Source organism: Meriones unguiculatus, chromosome 8 (assembly GCF_030254825.1).
Source record: "Meriones unguiculatus strain TT.TT164.6M chromosome 8, Bangor_MerUng_6.1, whole genome shotgun sequence".
Lineage (NCBI taxonomy): Eukaryota > Metazoa > Chordata > Mammalia > Rodentia > Muridae > Meriones > Meriones unguiculatus.
In genome coordinates this window covers 7,250,866-7,268,520 of record NC_083356.1, presented here as the reverse complement: position 1 = coordinate 7,268,520, position 17,655 = coordinate 7,250,866, and the positions used below count along the sequence as shown (strand labels likewise).

At 43.4% G+C, this 17,655-nt stretch overlaps 1 long non-coding RNA gene across 2 annotated transcripts in view; it reads left to right on the top strand.

Moving 5' to 3' along the window:
- The window catches only part of LOC132655760 (uncharacterized), a 22,017-nt gene extending 4,362 nt beyond the window's left edge, over window positions 1–17,655 (top strand). For both annotated transcript variants that reach the window (XR_009593577.1, XR_009593578.1), the window contains exons 2-3: window positions 586–807; window positions 15,374–17,655. This is a non-coding gene — a long non-coding RNA (uncharacterized LOC132655760). The remainder of the gene's footprint in view (window positions 1–585; window positions 808–15,373) is intronic.

The following is a 17,655-nucleotide window of genomic DNA, read 5'->3' as shown; positions in this document are numbered from 1 at the left end:
GAGAGCCCCTCATGCCTTGCCTTGTGAGTCTGTGAGCCCCATGTCCCCTCCGTGAGGGAATACGAGTAGGCCCAATCTTGGGAGGACCTTGTGTGATTGTAGTTGCTGACCTTAGGATGGTAGTACCTGCACAGAGCCCCAACGAAGCAACCCACAATGGGGAGCTCTGGAGTAGAAAGAAGAGATGAAGAGTACTTGGGATGAGGGAAAAGAGGTCATTCTGAGAAAAACTAGAGAAGAGAGGGGTGATTGGTGAAGCCGCAGCCAAAGTTCAAGTGGAATGGTTTACGTTGAGGAGAGAGGAAGACATCTTGTCCTCTCACGAGAGAAACTGGGGAAGCATAGGTGGATTCTGAGAGGTTTCTTGTGCCCTGTGGCTACTATCTCCTTGGTGATCGAGCTGTGGAGTAGGGGTGGGGATGTTCCTAAGAACTGTGGTTTAGAGGCACCTATTCCTGGTGTTTCCTTTGTAGTGTGTCGGTTTCCTTTATAGCCCAAATTAATGGGGTTGGGATTGGCTCTGCATCTTGCATTCTTCTCTGCTCTGCATCTGGGCCCAGTCATATAATTTATTTTCCTCACCAGGATAAGAAGTGAAGTCTTGAGAAAGCACTTGGGAGCCTCTCCTTTCTCTCTTGGATTCCTGTGCTTTCTGGTAGAAGGAGATGAGAGAAAAGCTGCATTATCTCAAGATCCCAACTGATGATAGCTGCATGAGTCAACACAGCCCAGAGCAACAGATCCACCCAATGGACCGAACTCATGAAAAATAGCAAATGATTATTGTTTTAAACCAGTGAGTTGGAGGTGGGTAACTATTCGAGTTGTGCTGAAGATAGTGGTTTTGCACTCCTTAGGATCTGTTTCCTTATTAGTAATGATGCACTTATCCCTCACTCACTCATAAAGCAGTGGCACTGTGTTTTGCTTTAGAACATCCTGCTCAGTGATGCCACTATCAGCGGAGTGAAATGACAGTCATGGTTAACAGGAAGTAGAAAGTGGGGTTGGTTGTTGAGGAGAGAGACAAGAGAATAGAGTCAGTGTGAGTGAGGAGAAGTGGGAAAAGCCTCCTTTAAAGCTTAAGAACATGAATTCGCGATATTTTTTTCCCCAGCGAGCAGACAATTATTATCTTATCTTCTCCAAAAGGACCTACAAGTTGAAGAAGAAGTGATAAACTATCCTCAGTGAGTTGGTTCTTCTAGCAAGCTGTGTTTTCAAAGGGACCTAGATAACACTGTGTGTTGCTGAAGATATGGATCTTACAGTACAGAGTGGGGAGGGCAGATAAGAGGGGGTGAACACATCTTGGGGAGGCAGGGACCAGCGATCTCAATAGGACATGCTTTGTGCATCAGGAACACCATCGTAACAGTGATTATTAAATAAATGGTTACGATCACCAAGAACTAAGATTACCAAAACTTGTTGCTTAGAGATGCCTCAAGCCCAAGGTAGAGGAGCCTTCTACTGTTTTGCTACAGGGACACGTTGTCTGACTCTCTTTTAAATATTTGAGTTTTTAACCACAGACATGCACTGTTCCCATCCTCAGCAGAGAAGCTTTTTGTTGCTGGGCAGATGTTAATGCTGAGACACCAAAATGCTGACAGTTAGCGACTGTGGGTGGAACATCTGTGTCAACAGCCCCCACCCCCACTCCGAGGCTCAGAAAGAACAGAAGAGCCAGTGAGTGGGGAGGATTGCTGTGGAATGGAACACACACCCACTGGAAGTTCTAGCACAATATCAAGCCAACTGAAAATCCCAGCATGGCGTTGAAAGGTGCTCCCAAAGCCCCGCCCCTAGTTGACGGGCTACATGCAGTTGGTGGCTACTGTGAGAGGGAGAGTCGAGTTAAGCAGTGGCTATAGCAGGCTTCCAGTGCCCCATTGAATAACCCCCGCAGCCATGGGAAAATGTGTAGCATTGATTGGAATCAATGGGTTATTTAAAAAAAAAAAGAAGTGTTGGAACTATAGAGGACATATATTGGTGAAGAGAAGCATTAAGGCGCATTGTCTACATGGATGAAATTTCAAGGGATAATTTTTTAAAGAGCTAAGGTTTCAGAGACAAAGAAGTTCAAATTAATGAGACTGTCCAGGATACAGTCAAGGGGTGACAGACCAAGGGCTCAGGAAGTTAGAGACACCAGGGGTCAAGGCGTCTGAGGAAATATCCCTGCAGAAAATGAGTCACCAAAGTCACCCGAAGACAGCTAGCGTTCCTGCACGGGGAAGGAAGAGCAGGGCAGATGAGAACGCCAAAGCTTCAGTCTCAGAATACTGCTGACAAGCTAATCTTCTCTATTTTTACTTCAGATGTTGGGAAAGGCTTTGCTATGTCTACACTTGGACCTAGAAAGGCAGGCTGGGGTAACGAGACATAAATTATCAGTGACGAAAAACCGTAGTGTCAAAGATGTGATACTTATTCCCATAACCATGAGAGGTCAGAACACTAAAACAAACAGCAGCTGTGCACTGGCCACCGCATAGGCAAGATGATATCATCTCTACGTGCTACCTGTAGTTTAAAACCTCATCTTGTGGCTTCAGGAGCCACATAACATATGAGGACACATGCTCAGAGATACCCGAGTCTGCTTCCATGACACCGCGAGCTTTGAGGTCATAGAAGACAAAGGGAGACCTGTCTAGGGTCACATCTAAATGGCACAGGGACCAAACTGAAGGATCTCTTACTGGTAAGATGGGATGACTTGTGTATTAAAACAAATATTGACTACAGTAACCTGAAGCACACCGAAGATTTAAAAATATCCATGAGTTCATGATATCTAAATAATGATATCCGTAATAATAACAAATAACAATAACAAAACTTGCCGCTTCCTTTGCAGTGTTGAGTGCTAAGGTACTAATTCAGTAACACACACACTAGAACATTATTCTGTACTTCAGCATAATCGAGCAATTGATAATGGGTAACTACCCCTTCACAGAAGACTCAGTATATAAGATAACAAATGCAGAAGTAATGACAGAATTAGTGTCTCACCATTACAAAGAAGAGACACTTGAATGGACGTCGACTTTATCTCACAAGACAATGTCATGTTATATTTCCTGACAAAGGCCCAGTTACTGGCCTTTCTGTCTCTAGGTCCTTCCAACCTAACTTTAAACGAAGCTGTGTGACTTATTTTGGCCAAGTAGATAGCATGCTTGGGATTGAGAACGCATTGGAGAGTTTCTTCTTCCATCCTTCAACCCAAACATGAGGTAACACTAAAATACAGACATTACATGGCACAGAACTGATCCAGCTGAGATCACCCTAAACCAGCAAGATCCTAGCGTCTCATGTCATCTTACTGAGAACTTTAAATAATATGTGGATCTGGCCAGGTCTCCAAGTGATGCATAGAATAGAAAAGCGTATTCATTCCTCAGGGAGACAGTCTCCACAGGCTAGAATGTGGGACATTATAGCCAATAAATAACCGGTTTCTTGATAAATGCTGAGAAGGGTAGAAAGAACTGTTATAGACTAAACAGACATCTGAGATCCTTTGATAACATGAGATGGGAACAAATCAGTGGTAAAAGGCAACCGGGGACATTTGAGCATTGGTTAAATATTTGATGCTATTAAAATTTACTGTTTGGTTTCAGATGTAATAATGTTTTGTGGCTTTTAAGAATTTAGAGCATATGAAAGTGTGTGTGTGTGTGTGTGTGTGTGTGTGTGTGTGCGCGCGCGCGCGCGCTCACGCGCATGCTTCCGTGTACACAGCTAAGACTATTATATTTCAAACTAATCCACAGGGCCATAAAGGTGATCAATGAAACAGGAAATTTTATGATTGTTGAAGTGAGACAGTGCTATTGATCCATTAAACTGTTTTATCTGTTTTTGTATATTTTTTTTTATTTTACACTATAAAAATGAAAAAGTGCTTTTTCAACTACCAACTATTTCCCCAAAATAAATGCAACTAACAGTCTCCTATATGTGTTCCATATTTCTTCCATGTACATGCTGGTAAATCTTATATGAAAAACATGTTGTCATTCCATATAAGATAAGATTAAATCAAATAAATTAAATACCACAGACGTTTGTCTGCCTATGGGCATTCAAATATTATAAAAATAAATGTATAATAAATTCAAATATTACATAAATAAATGTATAATAAAGGATATAATAGAGGTTATTTAGCACCTACAATCTAGCCTGTTAAATTTAACCTTCCACTAAGATATTAAAAGTATATACAAATATCTTTACATTAGAAAAAATCCCCTATAAAAATACATACCCTTTCATGAATAAAATGACATATACTTTATCATCATGGATAGATAGGTTTTGAATACATATTTTCACCCGTGGTAAAGACCAAGGGTGTCTGATTAGTTAACTGTGTAAAAGAGTCTTAAGAACAATTTGCCAAGAAAGATCATTTACCCTTGAATATCCCTGGCCAAAATCGCCTTCTGAGCCCACTGCCCTAGCCATGGCTACCCATTCACTAGTAAACCTTTTCGAGTGCCAGCGGCTGCCAGGAAAGGCTACACATAGCTCAGTCATCCATCAAATCAAATGTACGAGTCATTCTAGATTCTTGCAGCTAAGTGCCACCGATGTTTTTGTACCAAGCAAGGCATTCTCAGCACACAGGACAGTATCTGATTGATAATTTAAACTGATGTCTGCCTAAATTCTGACAAGAATATAATGAGGAAAAACTACCTTTGATGTCATGTCTAAGAAAAACAATCATTTATTATCAGAGTGGAGCCGCGTTAGTTGGCCTTCATTCTTGTATTATCTCTCCCGAATGCTGTGTATCTGCACCATGCTGAGTAATTAGAAACTCATCAGCCTAAGGAACTGGCTTGTTAACACCAGAAGATTGTTTTTTCATAACCACGATGGACATGGTAAGTAGGTTTTCACTGTATGAGTAGTAGAGAAATGTATTCCCACATTTACACAAAAGCCAGTAGATCCACTGTTCTCAATCTTCCTAAAGCTGGGACCCTTTAACATAGCTCCTCATGTTGTGGTGACCCCCCCAACCATAAAATTACTTTTGTTGCTACTTCATAACTGTAATTTTGATATTATTATAAATCATAATGTAAATATCTGATATTTCCAATGGTCTTACAGGTTAAAAATCGCTGCTATTGATTCTGGCATGGGGCCCATGGTTTAATTCTGAAACAGTCTTATCATCAAAAAGAATATTTGCCCTTAAAATACCCAGGTCCAGCCTGCCTTCTGAGCACCACATCAGAAGTGTAGCCTTGGCTGCTGCCTGGTTACTACTCAGGCCTGTAGAGAGAATCCATCCCTCCTAAATCCAGCCAGGATGTTATAGCCTCCTGAAACAGGAACAGGGCCGCAATGGGACATGTTTCGTACAGGGAATGGACTTGGGCAGGTGAGCGGTAAGGCATCACAGGAGTTCATCAGCACTGTGTTCCACCCTGTGCCTGCTTGCACCTAAGATGTTTAAATGTAGCATACAGTTCAGCTCCAGGCCTGTGTTAAGTCTGTGAGGACTGCCTCTGAATGCTGCAGGTTGTGAGAGGCTGTGGACACTTAGGAGATCTCCATAGTTGAGAATTACTGCATACACTCAGGCAATTTTACATATCATTATTATTGGTGTGTGTGCATTTTGCACACATACCAGTGTGAGATCAGAGGACAACTCGGTGAAGTTGGTTCTCTCCTTCCATTACCTTGTTCCTGGGGAATCCAACTCAGATCCTCAGGAGAATCTCTACAGACAGTACTGAAATCTGGCTCCGAAAAAATATCTCCATAAAAGTCTTCAGAGAAGATGAGTAAAAACTGGGGAGCAGTTAGGATGCACGTATGGAGGACCATCAGCCAGCTGCTAGGGAGGAAGGGGAATGCCTGCCTAGCCAACGGGTTCCTAGTCCATCTCCTCTCTGGGCTGCAGAGGCAGACTGGAGGCAGATCACACCAGGGCTTTGCACAAAGCGCTGCTCCTGCTCCAGTGTCCATCCTGTTAGAGCCTCTGGATGCTGACTAGGATGTTAGAACAACCTGGAGGCAGGTTCTGAGAGTCTGTCCTGGTTTGTAACGATGGTGATAGACACAGTGGAGTTTCTCAGCTCGTGGGTGGTACATGGTCTACCGTTGTCTGAATTCAGACTGGGAAAAGCTTGCCATTCTCAAGGAAGGGGTGGGCACAGTGGCTCCTGATGTGGTTGCCGACCAAGCAGCTGAGCTGTGACTTCAGTGCTCCGTTCCAGTGACACTCTTGGTCTGTGTCCCTTCCATTCTGTCCTTTAGGTATTTTCATTTATTTCTATGGTCGTGTGCTGTCCTTATCAATTCAGTGTGTTTCTTCAAGTTGCATAGGTAATAAAGAAATACAACAGGAAGCTGCGTCTTTTGTGCTGTCTATAGCAGCATGTGCTTACAACAGTTCTGCTAAAATCGGGATGTCAGTAATCGTTCTAGCTTCATCTCTATTGTGATACAATCCCCTGACAAAAAAAAAAAAAAAAAAAAAAAAAAAAAAAACTACAGGGAAAGAGAGGGATATTTTAGCTCACAATTTCAGGTTCTAGTCCATCGTTTGAGGCAGGAGTTCGAGGCAGCTAGTCAGTTCACATCCATGAGCAGAACAAGAACATGCCTCCTTGTGTGCTTTAGCCTCTCTTATGGAGCGCAGGGAACGGTGCCACCCACAATAATATGAGACCTTCCACACCAATCACCTTAACCCAGGTTCTTCCCCACAGACGTGCCCAAGGCAATTTCTCACTGAGACAGCTTTCCCAGATGACTCTCGGCTGTGTCAAGCTGACCACTGACAGTAACCAAGTCTGAAGAGGCCCTGCCATGTTCCTGTACTCCCCTGCAACTGTGCTTTAGGGAGACCAAAGCCTTCGCATAGGCTGTCACATGGAATCCGGAGAGTAAACCCTAACATTGAATCCCTAGCCTGCCACTCACAGGCTCAGAGCGCCTCCTCTTACAATCAGGCATTTGTTTTTTCAAAAGGTGAGCTCATGAGGACCCTGTTCTCAATGGAAAGATGACTAAGAAGATCATTTTCGTAGCCTTTATAGCAGCCCACTGGAAACCTAGCTGACGCATAGTAACTCGGTCCTGGGGATACACATCCCAAGGACTTCAAGCCGTGGACTCTCTCCACAGCCCAACACCTACAACTGAGATCCTCGGGCAGAACTCCTAAGTTCTCTTTCCCTCCAAAGAGGGGAACGCAGATTTCAAACACAAGTACATGGGCACGCTGAGAAGGTTCAGCTGCGCCAGTCGTCATCCGTTAAATTATATAATCTACTCGAAGTGTTCTCCAGCTTCCCTCCCCCCAAAACAGTCTTGTTTCTGGAATAAACCCCAGCACGCTGGATCAGCCCTGAAAGGCGTTTGTAAATGATTCCCGATCTGACCAGGCAGGACTCCTATGTCCTCCTTTTCCTGCACATGTCCCTCCTGGCTGGCCCCGTTTGCCTTTCCCTGCATTGCTTCGCTGTGCCCTTCAAGTCTCTTTGCTGGCTCTTGTCTGAAACTGGGAGTCTTCCCAGTTTCTCTCCAGGCCGTTCAGGTTTCCTGGCACCACTTGCTCATTGATCAATTCTAACCAGTCTTCCACTCCTGCCTCTTGGCCCAGAGTGGGGTGTGGGAGGTGCCTGGAGGGTGTTTGAGGAAGCTCTAGAAACAGCTGAGCAGAAGGCTTTTCCTAGTCTGTCCTCCAGAGTCACAGGTGCCTCTCATTCAAATGGAAATCTTACCAAATGTTCTCATCTGACCTCAAATACTAGCTTGCAAGAAAGCAAGGATACTGGTGGAATTATGAATTTCATCAAATTTACCAAAATAGTCCCTTCAGGTGAACGTTGTTTTATATTTACTGCAAAAAACTATAGAACATGCAAAAGCTAATCCCATGTGAAGGAGTTCTAAGGTGGAGGCTCTCTAGGTGTTTTTGGTTTCCTCTTGCCTTAGAGCAGCGGTTCTCAGCCTCGCTGATGCTGCCACCTTTTCCTAGAGTTCCTCAGGTTGAGGTAACCCCAAGCACAAAATTAATTTTGTTGCTACTTCATCATTGTAATTTTGCTACTGTTATGACTCATTGCAGGATGGTCTTAGCAACCCCTGTAAAAGAGTCATTCAACCCCCAACAGGGTCGCAACCCACAGGTTGAGAAGTACTACTTCAGAGTTTTACTGTGCTGGTAAGCATATGTCACACCATATAATAGGTGTACATGCACAATGCCACACCCTGAATTCCTGCCTCTCAGTACTCTTTTGAGCCTCTCAGTTATGATTTGTTTGGAAACTCCATTTATGTACAAACCACAGTTATCCCACAAACTTCTGAACTGAGCATCATTTGATAGATATTAAAACTATAGCATAACCCTCAAGTGTCCATCCTTGTCACAGTCAAGCACCCTCCATTTTCCTCATACTCAGAGATTCTTCCATTCTTTCTACCTCATTCCACCCACTAACCCTCTCCAACGCGCATTCTTCCTGCAACCTAAATGTGTCACTGTTTACAATGAACTAGATAAATGGGACATCAATGCTTTCCATTGGTTCTGAGATTTCAATAATGCATTGTTAAAAATGTGTTCGTGGATACTTGATAAAGCGTGATAAGGAAAACTGAATTTGGGACTGACAAGGTAAGTATTAGCATGGCAACTGGACCTGGAAATAGGGGGAACAATCTTATAGAATGTGGGCAAGTACAGCCAAGGGCCAGGCTGGGTGAGCGGACAAATGAAGAGCACCAAGAGGAAACAAAAGATGATGATTAAACAACACTAATGGGATTCTTGCCAGAGTGACAAGCCACCACTTGATGATGGTTGAGGACAAGCAGGGAGGCAGGCCAGCAGACAGACAGACAGACAGACACACACACACACACACACACACACACACACACAGGCAACCAGGATTTGAATGAGCAATTTAAGGTCCTGAAGCAGAGGCCATGGAAAGTGCTGCTTACTGGCTTGCCCCTCCTGGCTTGCTCAGTTTACTTTCTTGTGCACCCCAGGACCACCTATCCAGCACCAACAAAGGAATGGGCTCCCGTATCAACCATCAATCAGGAGAATATCACACAAGCTCGCCTATATGCCATTCTGGTGTTAGCATTTTCTCAGTTGAGTTTCCCTCTTTCCAATGACTCTAGCTTGTGTCAAAACTAGCCAAAACACCAGCCACGACAGTATCAAGTGATGTAAACACATGCTATATGACCTTGAGTCTACTTTGTGATAGATGACATCTGTTACGTTATGCAGATTAAAGTATACCTGCATTTCTGGGGTGAAGCCAACCTGGTATTGGTAGATAAAATTTGTTTCTTTTTATTGAAAACAGATTTCTTTCCCTCGTATAATATATTTTGTTTACCATTTCCTCTCTCTCTACTCCCCTCCCCCTCCCTTCACATCTCGATCCACTCCCTTTCCGTCTCTCATTAGAAGACAAACAGGCTTCTGTGGTATATTAATAAAATATGGTAAGATAGAACAAAAACTAACACATCAGAATCGGCCAAAACAAACGGAAGGGGAGAGAACCTAAGAGAAGGCACAAGAAGGAGACCCACTCATTTGCACATCCAGGAATCCATAAAAACTCCAATCTGGGAGCCATAATATATGCACAGAGGGAGTCTTTTGCCTCCTCTTCCGTGGGGTACCCCACGCTCTGATGGGAGGGATCTGGTGGACACATCCTGTTTAGGAATGACTGTTGCAAGGTCTCTCACTGCCTGCATGATGTCTGGTCTCAGTGGGCCTTTTTATGTGTTCCCGTTTGCTGCAGGAGGAAGTTTCTCTGACGATAGGCTGATAGACAAGTAGAGCAGAATGTGTTCAGGACTCATTTTATTGCCACATGTTTTTGGTGTTTGCATTTTGTTTTGCCTTTTGTTTGTTTGCTTGCTTGCTTGTTTTAGAAAAGTAGCATTTGGTTTTACCCTCAGTCCCTGGGATATCTAGTCTCAGATTCTTGGTCACCGGAGAAGTGCAGAGTATGAGTTCCATCTCATGGAGTGGGCCTTAAGTCAAATCAGATATTGCTTAGTTATTGCCACAAGATTTGTGTCACCATTGCGCTAGCATATTTTGCAGGCAGGACCATTGTAAATCAAAGAATTTGTGGCTGGGTTGGTGTTTACCACGTGGTAACACACAGAGGACCTTCCTCTACCAAAGACACTAATGAGCACATAGGGTTAAGTGCTCTAGGCCCACCAGCTTGACTTCGCCACATTCAGTGAGTTCTGTAGGTGTTGTCTTTAGCAATGCCATTGGTTTGTGGAGCACAACCAACAGTCTTGCCAACAGCTGGACTGTTTGGAGATTCCTGTGGGGGATTTTGGCCAACAACTTGATTAGATGTAATCCAATCCCAGTGCTGGAAGCTTCATTTGCTGACAAGAGATGGACAGTTAGGGCTCTGTCTACCCGTTATGTGGCAATTTCATTTAAGTCGCCTTTCTTGGTATCTAGTTGTGGGTTTTTTTGTTGTTGTTGTTTTGTTTTTTGTTTGTTTTAGTTCTTTATATATTTTGGATATTAGCTTTCTATCAGATGTGGAGTTGGTTAAAAAAAAAAAAGTTTTCCTATTCTTTAGGCTGTCACTTTGTCCAACTGATGGAGTCTTTAGTCATACAGAGCTTTTCAGTTTCATGAGGCCCTGCTTATTGATTGTTGATCTTAATGCTTGTCCTAACAATGTTCTGTTCAGAAAGTTTTTCCCTGTGCCAACGAGTTTGAAGCTATTATCCACTTTATCTTTTATCAGGATTAGTGTTTCTGGTTTTATGCTGAGGTCTTTGATCCATTTGCAGTTGACTTTGATTCAGGGTGATAAGTGTGGATCTATTTGCATTCTTTCACACAAAGCCATCCAGTTTGACTAGCTCCATTTGTTGAAGATGCTGTCCTTTTTTCTGGTGTGAACTTGTGGCTTCTTTATCAAAACTCAGGTCCCCATCAGTGTGTGGATTTATATCTGGATCTTCTATTTGATGCCACTGATCAAAATGTCTGTTTTTATGCCAAAACCATGCTGTTACTATAGCTCTGTAGTATAGCTTAAAATCAGGGATGGTGATAAGTCCTACAGTTTACAGTGCAAGATTGTTTTAGCTATCCTGGGTTCTATGATTCCATATGAAGCTGGAGATTGCCCTTTCAAAATCTGTGAAAAGATTGTGTTAGAATTGTTATGGGGATTGAATATGTAGATTTCTTTCGATAGGATGGCCATTTTTACTATATTAATCCTACAGCTCCATGAGCACTTGGCGATCTCTCCATCTTCTTATATCATCTTTGATTTTTTTTCCTCAATGACTTTAAAGTTTTTATCATACAAATCTTTAATTTGCTTGGTTAGAGTTCCACCAAGATATTTAATATTATTTGAAGCTATTGTGAAAGGCGTTGTTTCCCTGATTATTTTTCTCATTTTGTCATCTGTATATAGGAGGGCTACTGGGCTTTGTAAGTTTATTTGGTATCAAGCCACTTTGATGAAAGTGTTTTATCAGCTGCAGGCATTCCCAGATGGAAGCTTTAGGATCACTCAATGTGGACTCTCACATTATCTTCAAATAACGATACATTGACTTCTTCCTTTCCAGTTTGTACCCCTTGACCTCCTTCAGTTGTCTTATTGCCCTGGCTAAGATTCCAACTACTATATTGAATGGATAGAGATAGAGTGGACAGCCTTGTCATGTCCCTGATTTTAGTGGAATTGCGTTGAGTGTCTCTCCATTTAAGGTGATGCTGGCTACAGGCTTGCTGTAAATCGCCTTTATTGTGTTGAGGTATGTCCTTTTGTCCCTTGTATCCCTAATCTATCCAGGACTTTTATCATGAAAGGGATTTGGAGTTTGTCAAAGGCCTTTACTGAATCTGATGATTATGTGAATTTTGTCTCCCAGTTGTTTATGTGGTGGATTGTATGTGTTAATTTACATATGTTTAACCATCTCTGCATCGCTGGTATGAAGCCTACTGGATTCTGGTGGATGGTCTTTTGGACCTGGTCTATGAACTTGCCTTAAGAGTCTTAAAACCACTTTCACTGTGTTCTCTAAGTTCTCTAAGTATGTTGTGTTTTTATTTTCATTCATTTTTTTAAAAAGCTTCAATTTCTTTCTTAATTTCTGTCCTGACTTGTTCATTCAGTAGTGGTCTGTTCAGTCTCCATGAGTTTGTAAGCTCTCTGTTGCTTCTGTGGTTGGTATCCAACTTTATCCCTGGGGCCAGATAGGATATGTGGTATTATTTCAATTTTCTTGTAGCCAATGAGACTCTCTGTTCAAGCATGTGGACAATTTTGGAGAAAGTTCCAGGAACTGCTTAAAAGTATGTTCTCTTGTGTTTCGGTGAAATATCCTGTAAATATCTGTAAGGTCCATTTAGTTTAATTCTTCAGTTAGCTCCAGCATTTCTCTACTTAGTTTTTGTCTGAGTTACCTCTCTGTTGGTGACAGTAGGGTTCTGAAGTCTCCCACTGTCAGTGTGTAAGAGTCGCGATGTGATTTAAGCTGGAGTAGTATTTTTATGAATTTAGGTACCCTTGCTTTGGTGCATATATGTTTAGAATTGCAATGTCCTCTTGGTGGATTTTTCCTTTGATGAGGACATAGTGTCCTTCTCTATCTCTTTTGATTGGTTTTGAATTGAAGTCTGTTCTGTCAGATATTACCATGGCTACATCAGCTTGCCTCTCAGGTCCTTGGAATGTCTTTATTCATCCTTTTATTGTGAGGTGGTTAACTCCTTTAGGTTGGAGTTTTCTTCTAGCACTTTTGAAGGGCTTGGTATGTAGATAGATATTGTTTATTACAGAATATCCTATTTTTTCCATCTACAGTGATGGAAAACTTTTCTAGGTATAGTTGTATGGGCTGGCATCTGAAGTCTCTCAGAGTCAACAGCACATCTGTCCAGACCCTTCTGGATTTTAGAGACTCTATTGAGAAGCCAGTTGCAATTCTAACAGGTCTGCCTTTACGTGACACTTAGTCTTTTCCCCTTACAGCTGTTAATACTCTTTCTTTGTTCTATATGTTTAGTATTTTGGTTATTACACTCTGAGGCAGATTTCTTTCTTGGTTCAGTCTACTAGGTGTTCTGTATAGTTCCTGTACCTTGATAGGTACCTCCTTCTTTAAATTAGAGAAATTTTCTTCTATGGTTTCTTGAAAATAATTTTGGTGCCTTCAACCTGGGTTTCTTCTTCCTCTATTCCTGTTATTCTTAGATTTGGTCTTTTCACAGTGTCCCAGATTTCTGGGATGTTTTGTGTCAGGATTTTTTTTAACTTATTTAATATTTTCCTTGACCAATGGATCCATTCTTTCTATTGTCTCTTTAATGGCTGAGATTCTCTTCCATATCTTATATTCTGTTGGTGAGTCTTGCCTTTGAGGTTCCTGTTTGAGATCCTACATTCTTCAATCGCAGACTTCCCTCAGTTCGGGCGCTTCAGCTATGCTCCAATTCTTAGGGCCTTCTGTGATAGCGTCGCTGGGCTCTAGGTGAGACATTTCGTCCTGGCTGTTATTGTATCTTTATGCAAGCATCTAGGCACCTGGGTTTGGGAAAATTGCAATTCTGGGTGCTGATATCCCATCTTGTCTTTGTTGGGTGGTCATTTTGTCTCTTGTTTCTGCTGCCGCCTCTTAGGAGAATGTGTGATCTGTGTGTTGCCTGGAAGGAAATTCTCCTGAGATCCTGATAATTGTGGCCACTGGGGTTTCCAGATAAAATATGTTCCTAGGTATTGGGAATCGATACTATACTTAAGAATGGGGATGGGCTTGGAGGTGAGAGCTGAGAGCGTCCACTGGAGGGAGGAGATCAGGGTGTGCACCAGGATCTATTTAGTTTCTTGGGAATGGGAGTACAGAGAATGAAGAGGGGGCCACAGCAGGTGGTCTGCTAGGTAGTGGAAAATGAGACTAGGGATTGGCTGTGGAGGAGGGAGGGGAGGGAGGTTGAAGATCTCAAGCTCTCCCACCTGCCTCGCTTGCTGAGGGAGTTCCTGCAGCAGGGATAACAAGAGGAGCGCAGAAAGGCTGGAGAAGATCTGTGTGATAGGCTGGAGATGGAAACAGGAGGAGTGTTGCGGCAGGCATCCTGCTACAGGGATGTGCGTGAACTTAGGGGAACTGCATTTGGAGAAGCAGAACAAGAGGTGACGCTGAGCAGTCAGCCTGCCTGCTTTGCTGTCCAAAGGCCTATAGGTTTCGAGGGCATGTAAAGACACATCTTTGAAAAGAAAAAGGTGTGGATGCAGAGAAAGCCCTGAGTAAGTGAAGTCCCGAGGGAGTGTGTGTTGTTGTCATTTGCAGAGCCATGGTGAGAACCCAGTAGCCTCAGGCCTGGGGCAAATGACAAGGTCTCGTCCTCCTTGGGGGTGGGGAAGCTCAGAGGGAAATGGCAAAGTCTTCCCTGCTGGTTCTGTGGATGCTGGCAGTGTTTGCAGAAGAATGACTGTTCCTACAGAGATCCCACACAGGTGAGATAAGCCTGTGTCCTTGACCCAGCTGAGTCACAAACACCGCCTCCTTGTGTATCTGTGTGCAATGATCCTGCCTCCTCGTTCATCTTTGTGCCCTAACCTCGCTGCCCCGTTCAACTCCATGAAAAAGAATGCTGAGGTACCTGCGATTTTCTCTGTCTGAGAACACCCAATTTCAGCTTCTTTCGATGTGTCCCTGTTCATCTCTTCTTCAATCCCTTGCCTCCCCAGTCAGGACCACATCCCTGGAGCCATGCTAGGGCATGGTATAAATGAATTAATGAATGAGTAAATTTTTAACATGTCACCACTTTCTGTGTCCTTGAGATCAGCTGGGCATGGAACAGAGCAGCGAAGGCTGCGTCTGACTAAGGTGTGGCTTGTTTTTCCAAACGTGAAGCAGCAGGAGAAAGGGCCCGGAAGCCCACGCAATGGAAGTGATTTCATGATGAGCTGTGGGATACACAATGGGTTATGAGAAAAGCAAGTACATTGGGCAGTAAGAACCTGACATAGTTGGCAGCGTCAACGAATCGAAAGTCTCTCTGTGACAAAAACACTATTAGAAAAGCTAAGTCAAAATGAAGAGAGACCATCCAGAGGCAGATCCTGGCTACGGGGCGGGAATTATACCAGGCACCACAAGCGTAGACTCTGGAGATGGAGCACAAAACAAGACCTACCTCCAACCACCCAGGGTAGAGAAGTTATAAAGTTGGAGGAGAATCTAACATCACCATTTCACTAAATCAGTATGGATCCTAACTTCCTAACTACATTCTAAATATTCATTCTTGTCCCCACAGATAAGTCTAGGTCTCACCCATCATCCAAGAAACATCTCTTTGCAACAGATGGAGACCATTAAAGAAACTCACCACTGACACCGGAAGCAAAATGCAGAGAACAAGTTACCATGCGGTGCCCAGCCCCAACTGAGCAATCTGTAACAAAATTCCTGCACCTCAGACTGGGAGAATCATGGCAGAAGAAGGGTATGGAAAGATGGTAAGAGCCAGAGAGAAGTTACAGTGACATTTCTAGGAATGCCATGGAAGCTATGCCCAATAGCTATGCCCATAGCTATGAGAGCTATGCAGTCTCACCAACATGGATGCCTAAACAAGACCTGAACAAGGATGACACCAATAGACAGGCTCGGACAGAAGAGATCCAGTTCTGTTTTTATTTAAATTATTATGTCTTTGTTTTCCCATGGTTTTAATTGAAAGTTAAATGCAATTACATTGTTTCTCGCATCTTCCTTTTCTCCTCTCCAGCCGATCCCCTGTACACACTCTTGTTCTTTCTCTCAAATTCATGACCTCCTTTTATTTAGCTGCCGCTGCTGGTGGTGGTGGTGCTGTGTGCATGTTTGACCTTGCTGACGGTGGTGCTGAGTCCAGATGGTGTAAGGTGAGGGTCTGAGGTGAGGGCCAGTACGGATTGGAATGTGGGCTACATTTTTGGATGTGTGATGACGGTACCAATCCAAGACACGCAGGACTTGGTTTTCTTACAGTGATTCAGACAGGAAAATGTTTATAGCACAAGAGAGTTTTGCTCAGGGAGTAGGGGGAGGGGTCATTGCTGACCCTGACTCTCTGGTCTGATCTCAAACCTAATTCCCTGAAATCCTCTATCCATCTAGTTTAAAGTCTCCCACCTACCAGACACGCTAGTTCCCACAGTTTCCTGTTGTCTTTGCCCAGACTGATTCTGCCCCCTTCCTGTGGTTTTATTAACTATCTCTGCATCCCCTAAGAAGGTCTCATTCCACTGGAATTTGTCTCCATATATCTCAAAAACTGCCTAGCTCAGTCTGCTGCTCACCTGCTTCTGTATGACCTGCTCTGTCAATAGACTGCGCCCTCCTGAGCGTCAAAGGTGACGTGGGGCCCATATTCTCTCTGGCGATCATAACTGCCCAACGGTCAGTAGAAATGTAGTTAGTTGAATTCCCCTCTATTCGCCAGAGGCCTGGGACACAAAACCTAAATGGAAGTAAAGATCACATATGCACACAGCCCAGATACTGGTGGCTCGGCAGCATCTACTTCATTCTCACTCATCCCAAACTTGCCAGGCCAGTGCCTCGTGAATAAACATGAGGCACGGTGAAGAGTTATTTTTGTTTGGTTTTAATTATCTTGTGTGCGTGCATGCTCATGAAAACCACTTTTTTGTTTTTATGATTGAAAATAGTTAAGAGAGCCGGAGACACAGCACAGTGGTTAAGAGCATGGCCTGCTTCTGCAGAAGACACAAACTCAGTTTCCAGCACCCACACCACACAGAACCCAATTGCCTGTGATGCTTGCTCCATGAGTACAGCGCCCTCTTCTGGCCTCCTTGAGCACCTGCACACACTCACACACATAAATAAAAATAATTAAATCAACTTTAAAAATCTTTAAGGAGATTTGAATTAGTTAAGTATTTCTGCCTTTATTCCAACAGGTTCCAAACCCTGTTATTTTGCTGTGATGTAGCTGAGTAGGGTGGACGTGAGTATAAGTTCGTGGGGAGGTGAGATGCATGGATTTCACAATTTTAAATCTTTTTTTTCCCCCTGCATGAGCATATTGTATGGTTTTGGCTTTGCTAGTGAGTTCCCAATCCTCACTTAAAAAGACAAATGGGATGGACATTGGATATAGAAGAAAACAAGTAACAGGACAGGAGCCTACAGCACAGGGCCTCTGAAAGACTCTACCTAGCAGTATATCAAAGCAGATATTAAGACTCATAACCAAACCTTCAACGGAGTGCAGGGAATCATAGGAAAGAAGGGGGAGTTAGTAAGACCTGGAGAGTACAGTAGCGCCACAAGGACCAAATATATCAGGGCACAGGGGTCTTTCATGAGACTGTTTCTCCAACCAAGGACCATGCATGGATATAAATTAGAACCCCTGCTCGAATATAGCCCATGGTAGCTCAGTGTCCAAATGTGTTCTCTAATAAGGGGAACAGGGACTATTCCCGACATGAACTCAACGGCAAGCTCTCCCACCCCACCCCCATCCCCACCAAGGGAGAAACAGCCTTGCTAGGCCACAGAAGAAGACATTGCAGCCAGGCCTGA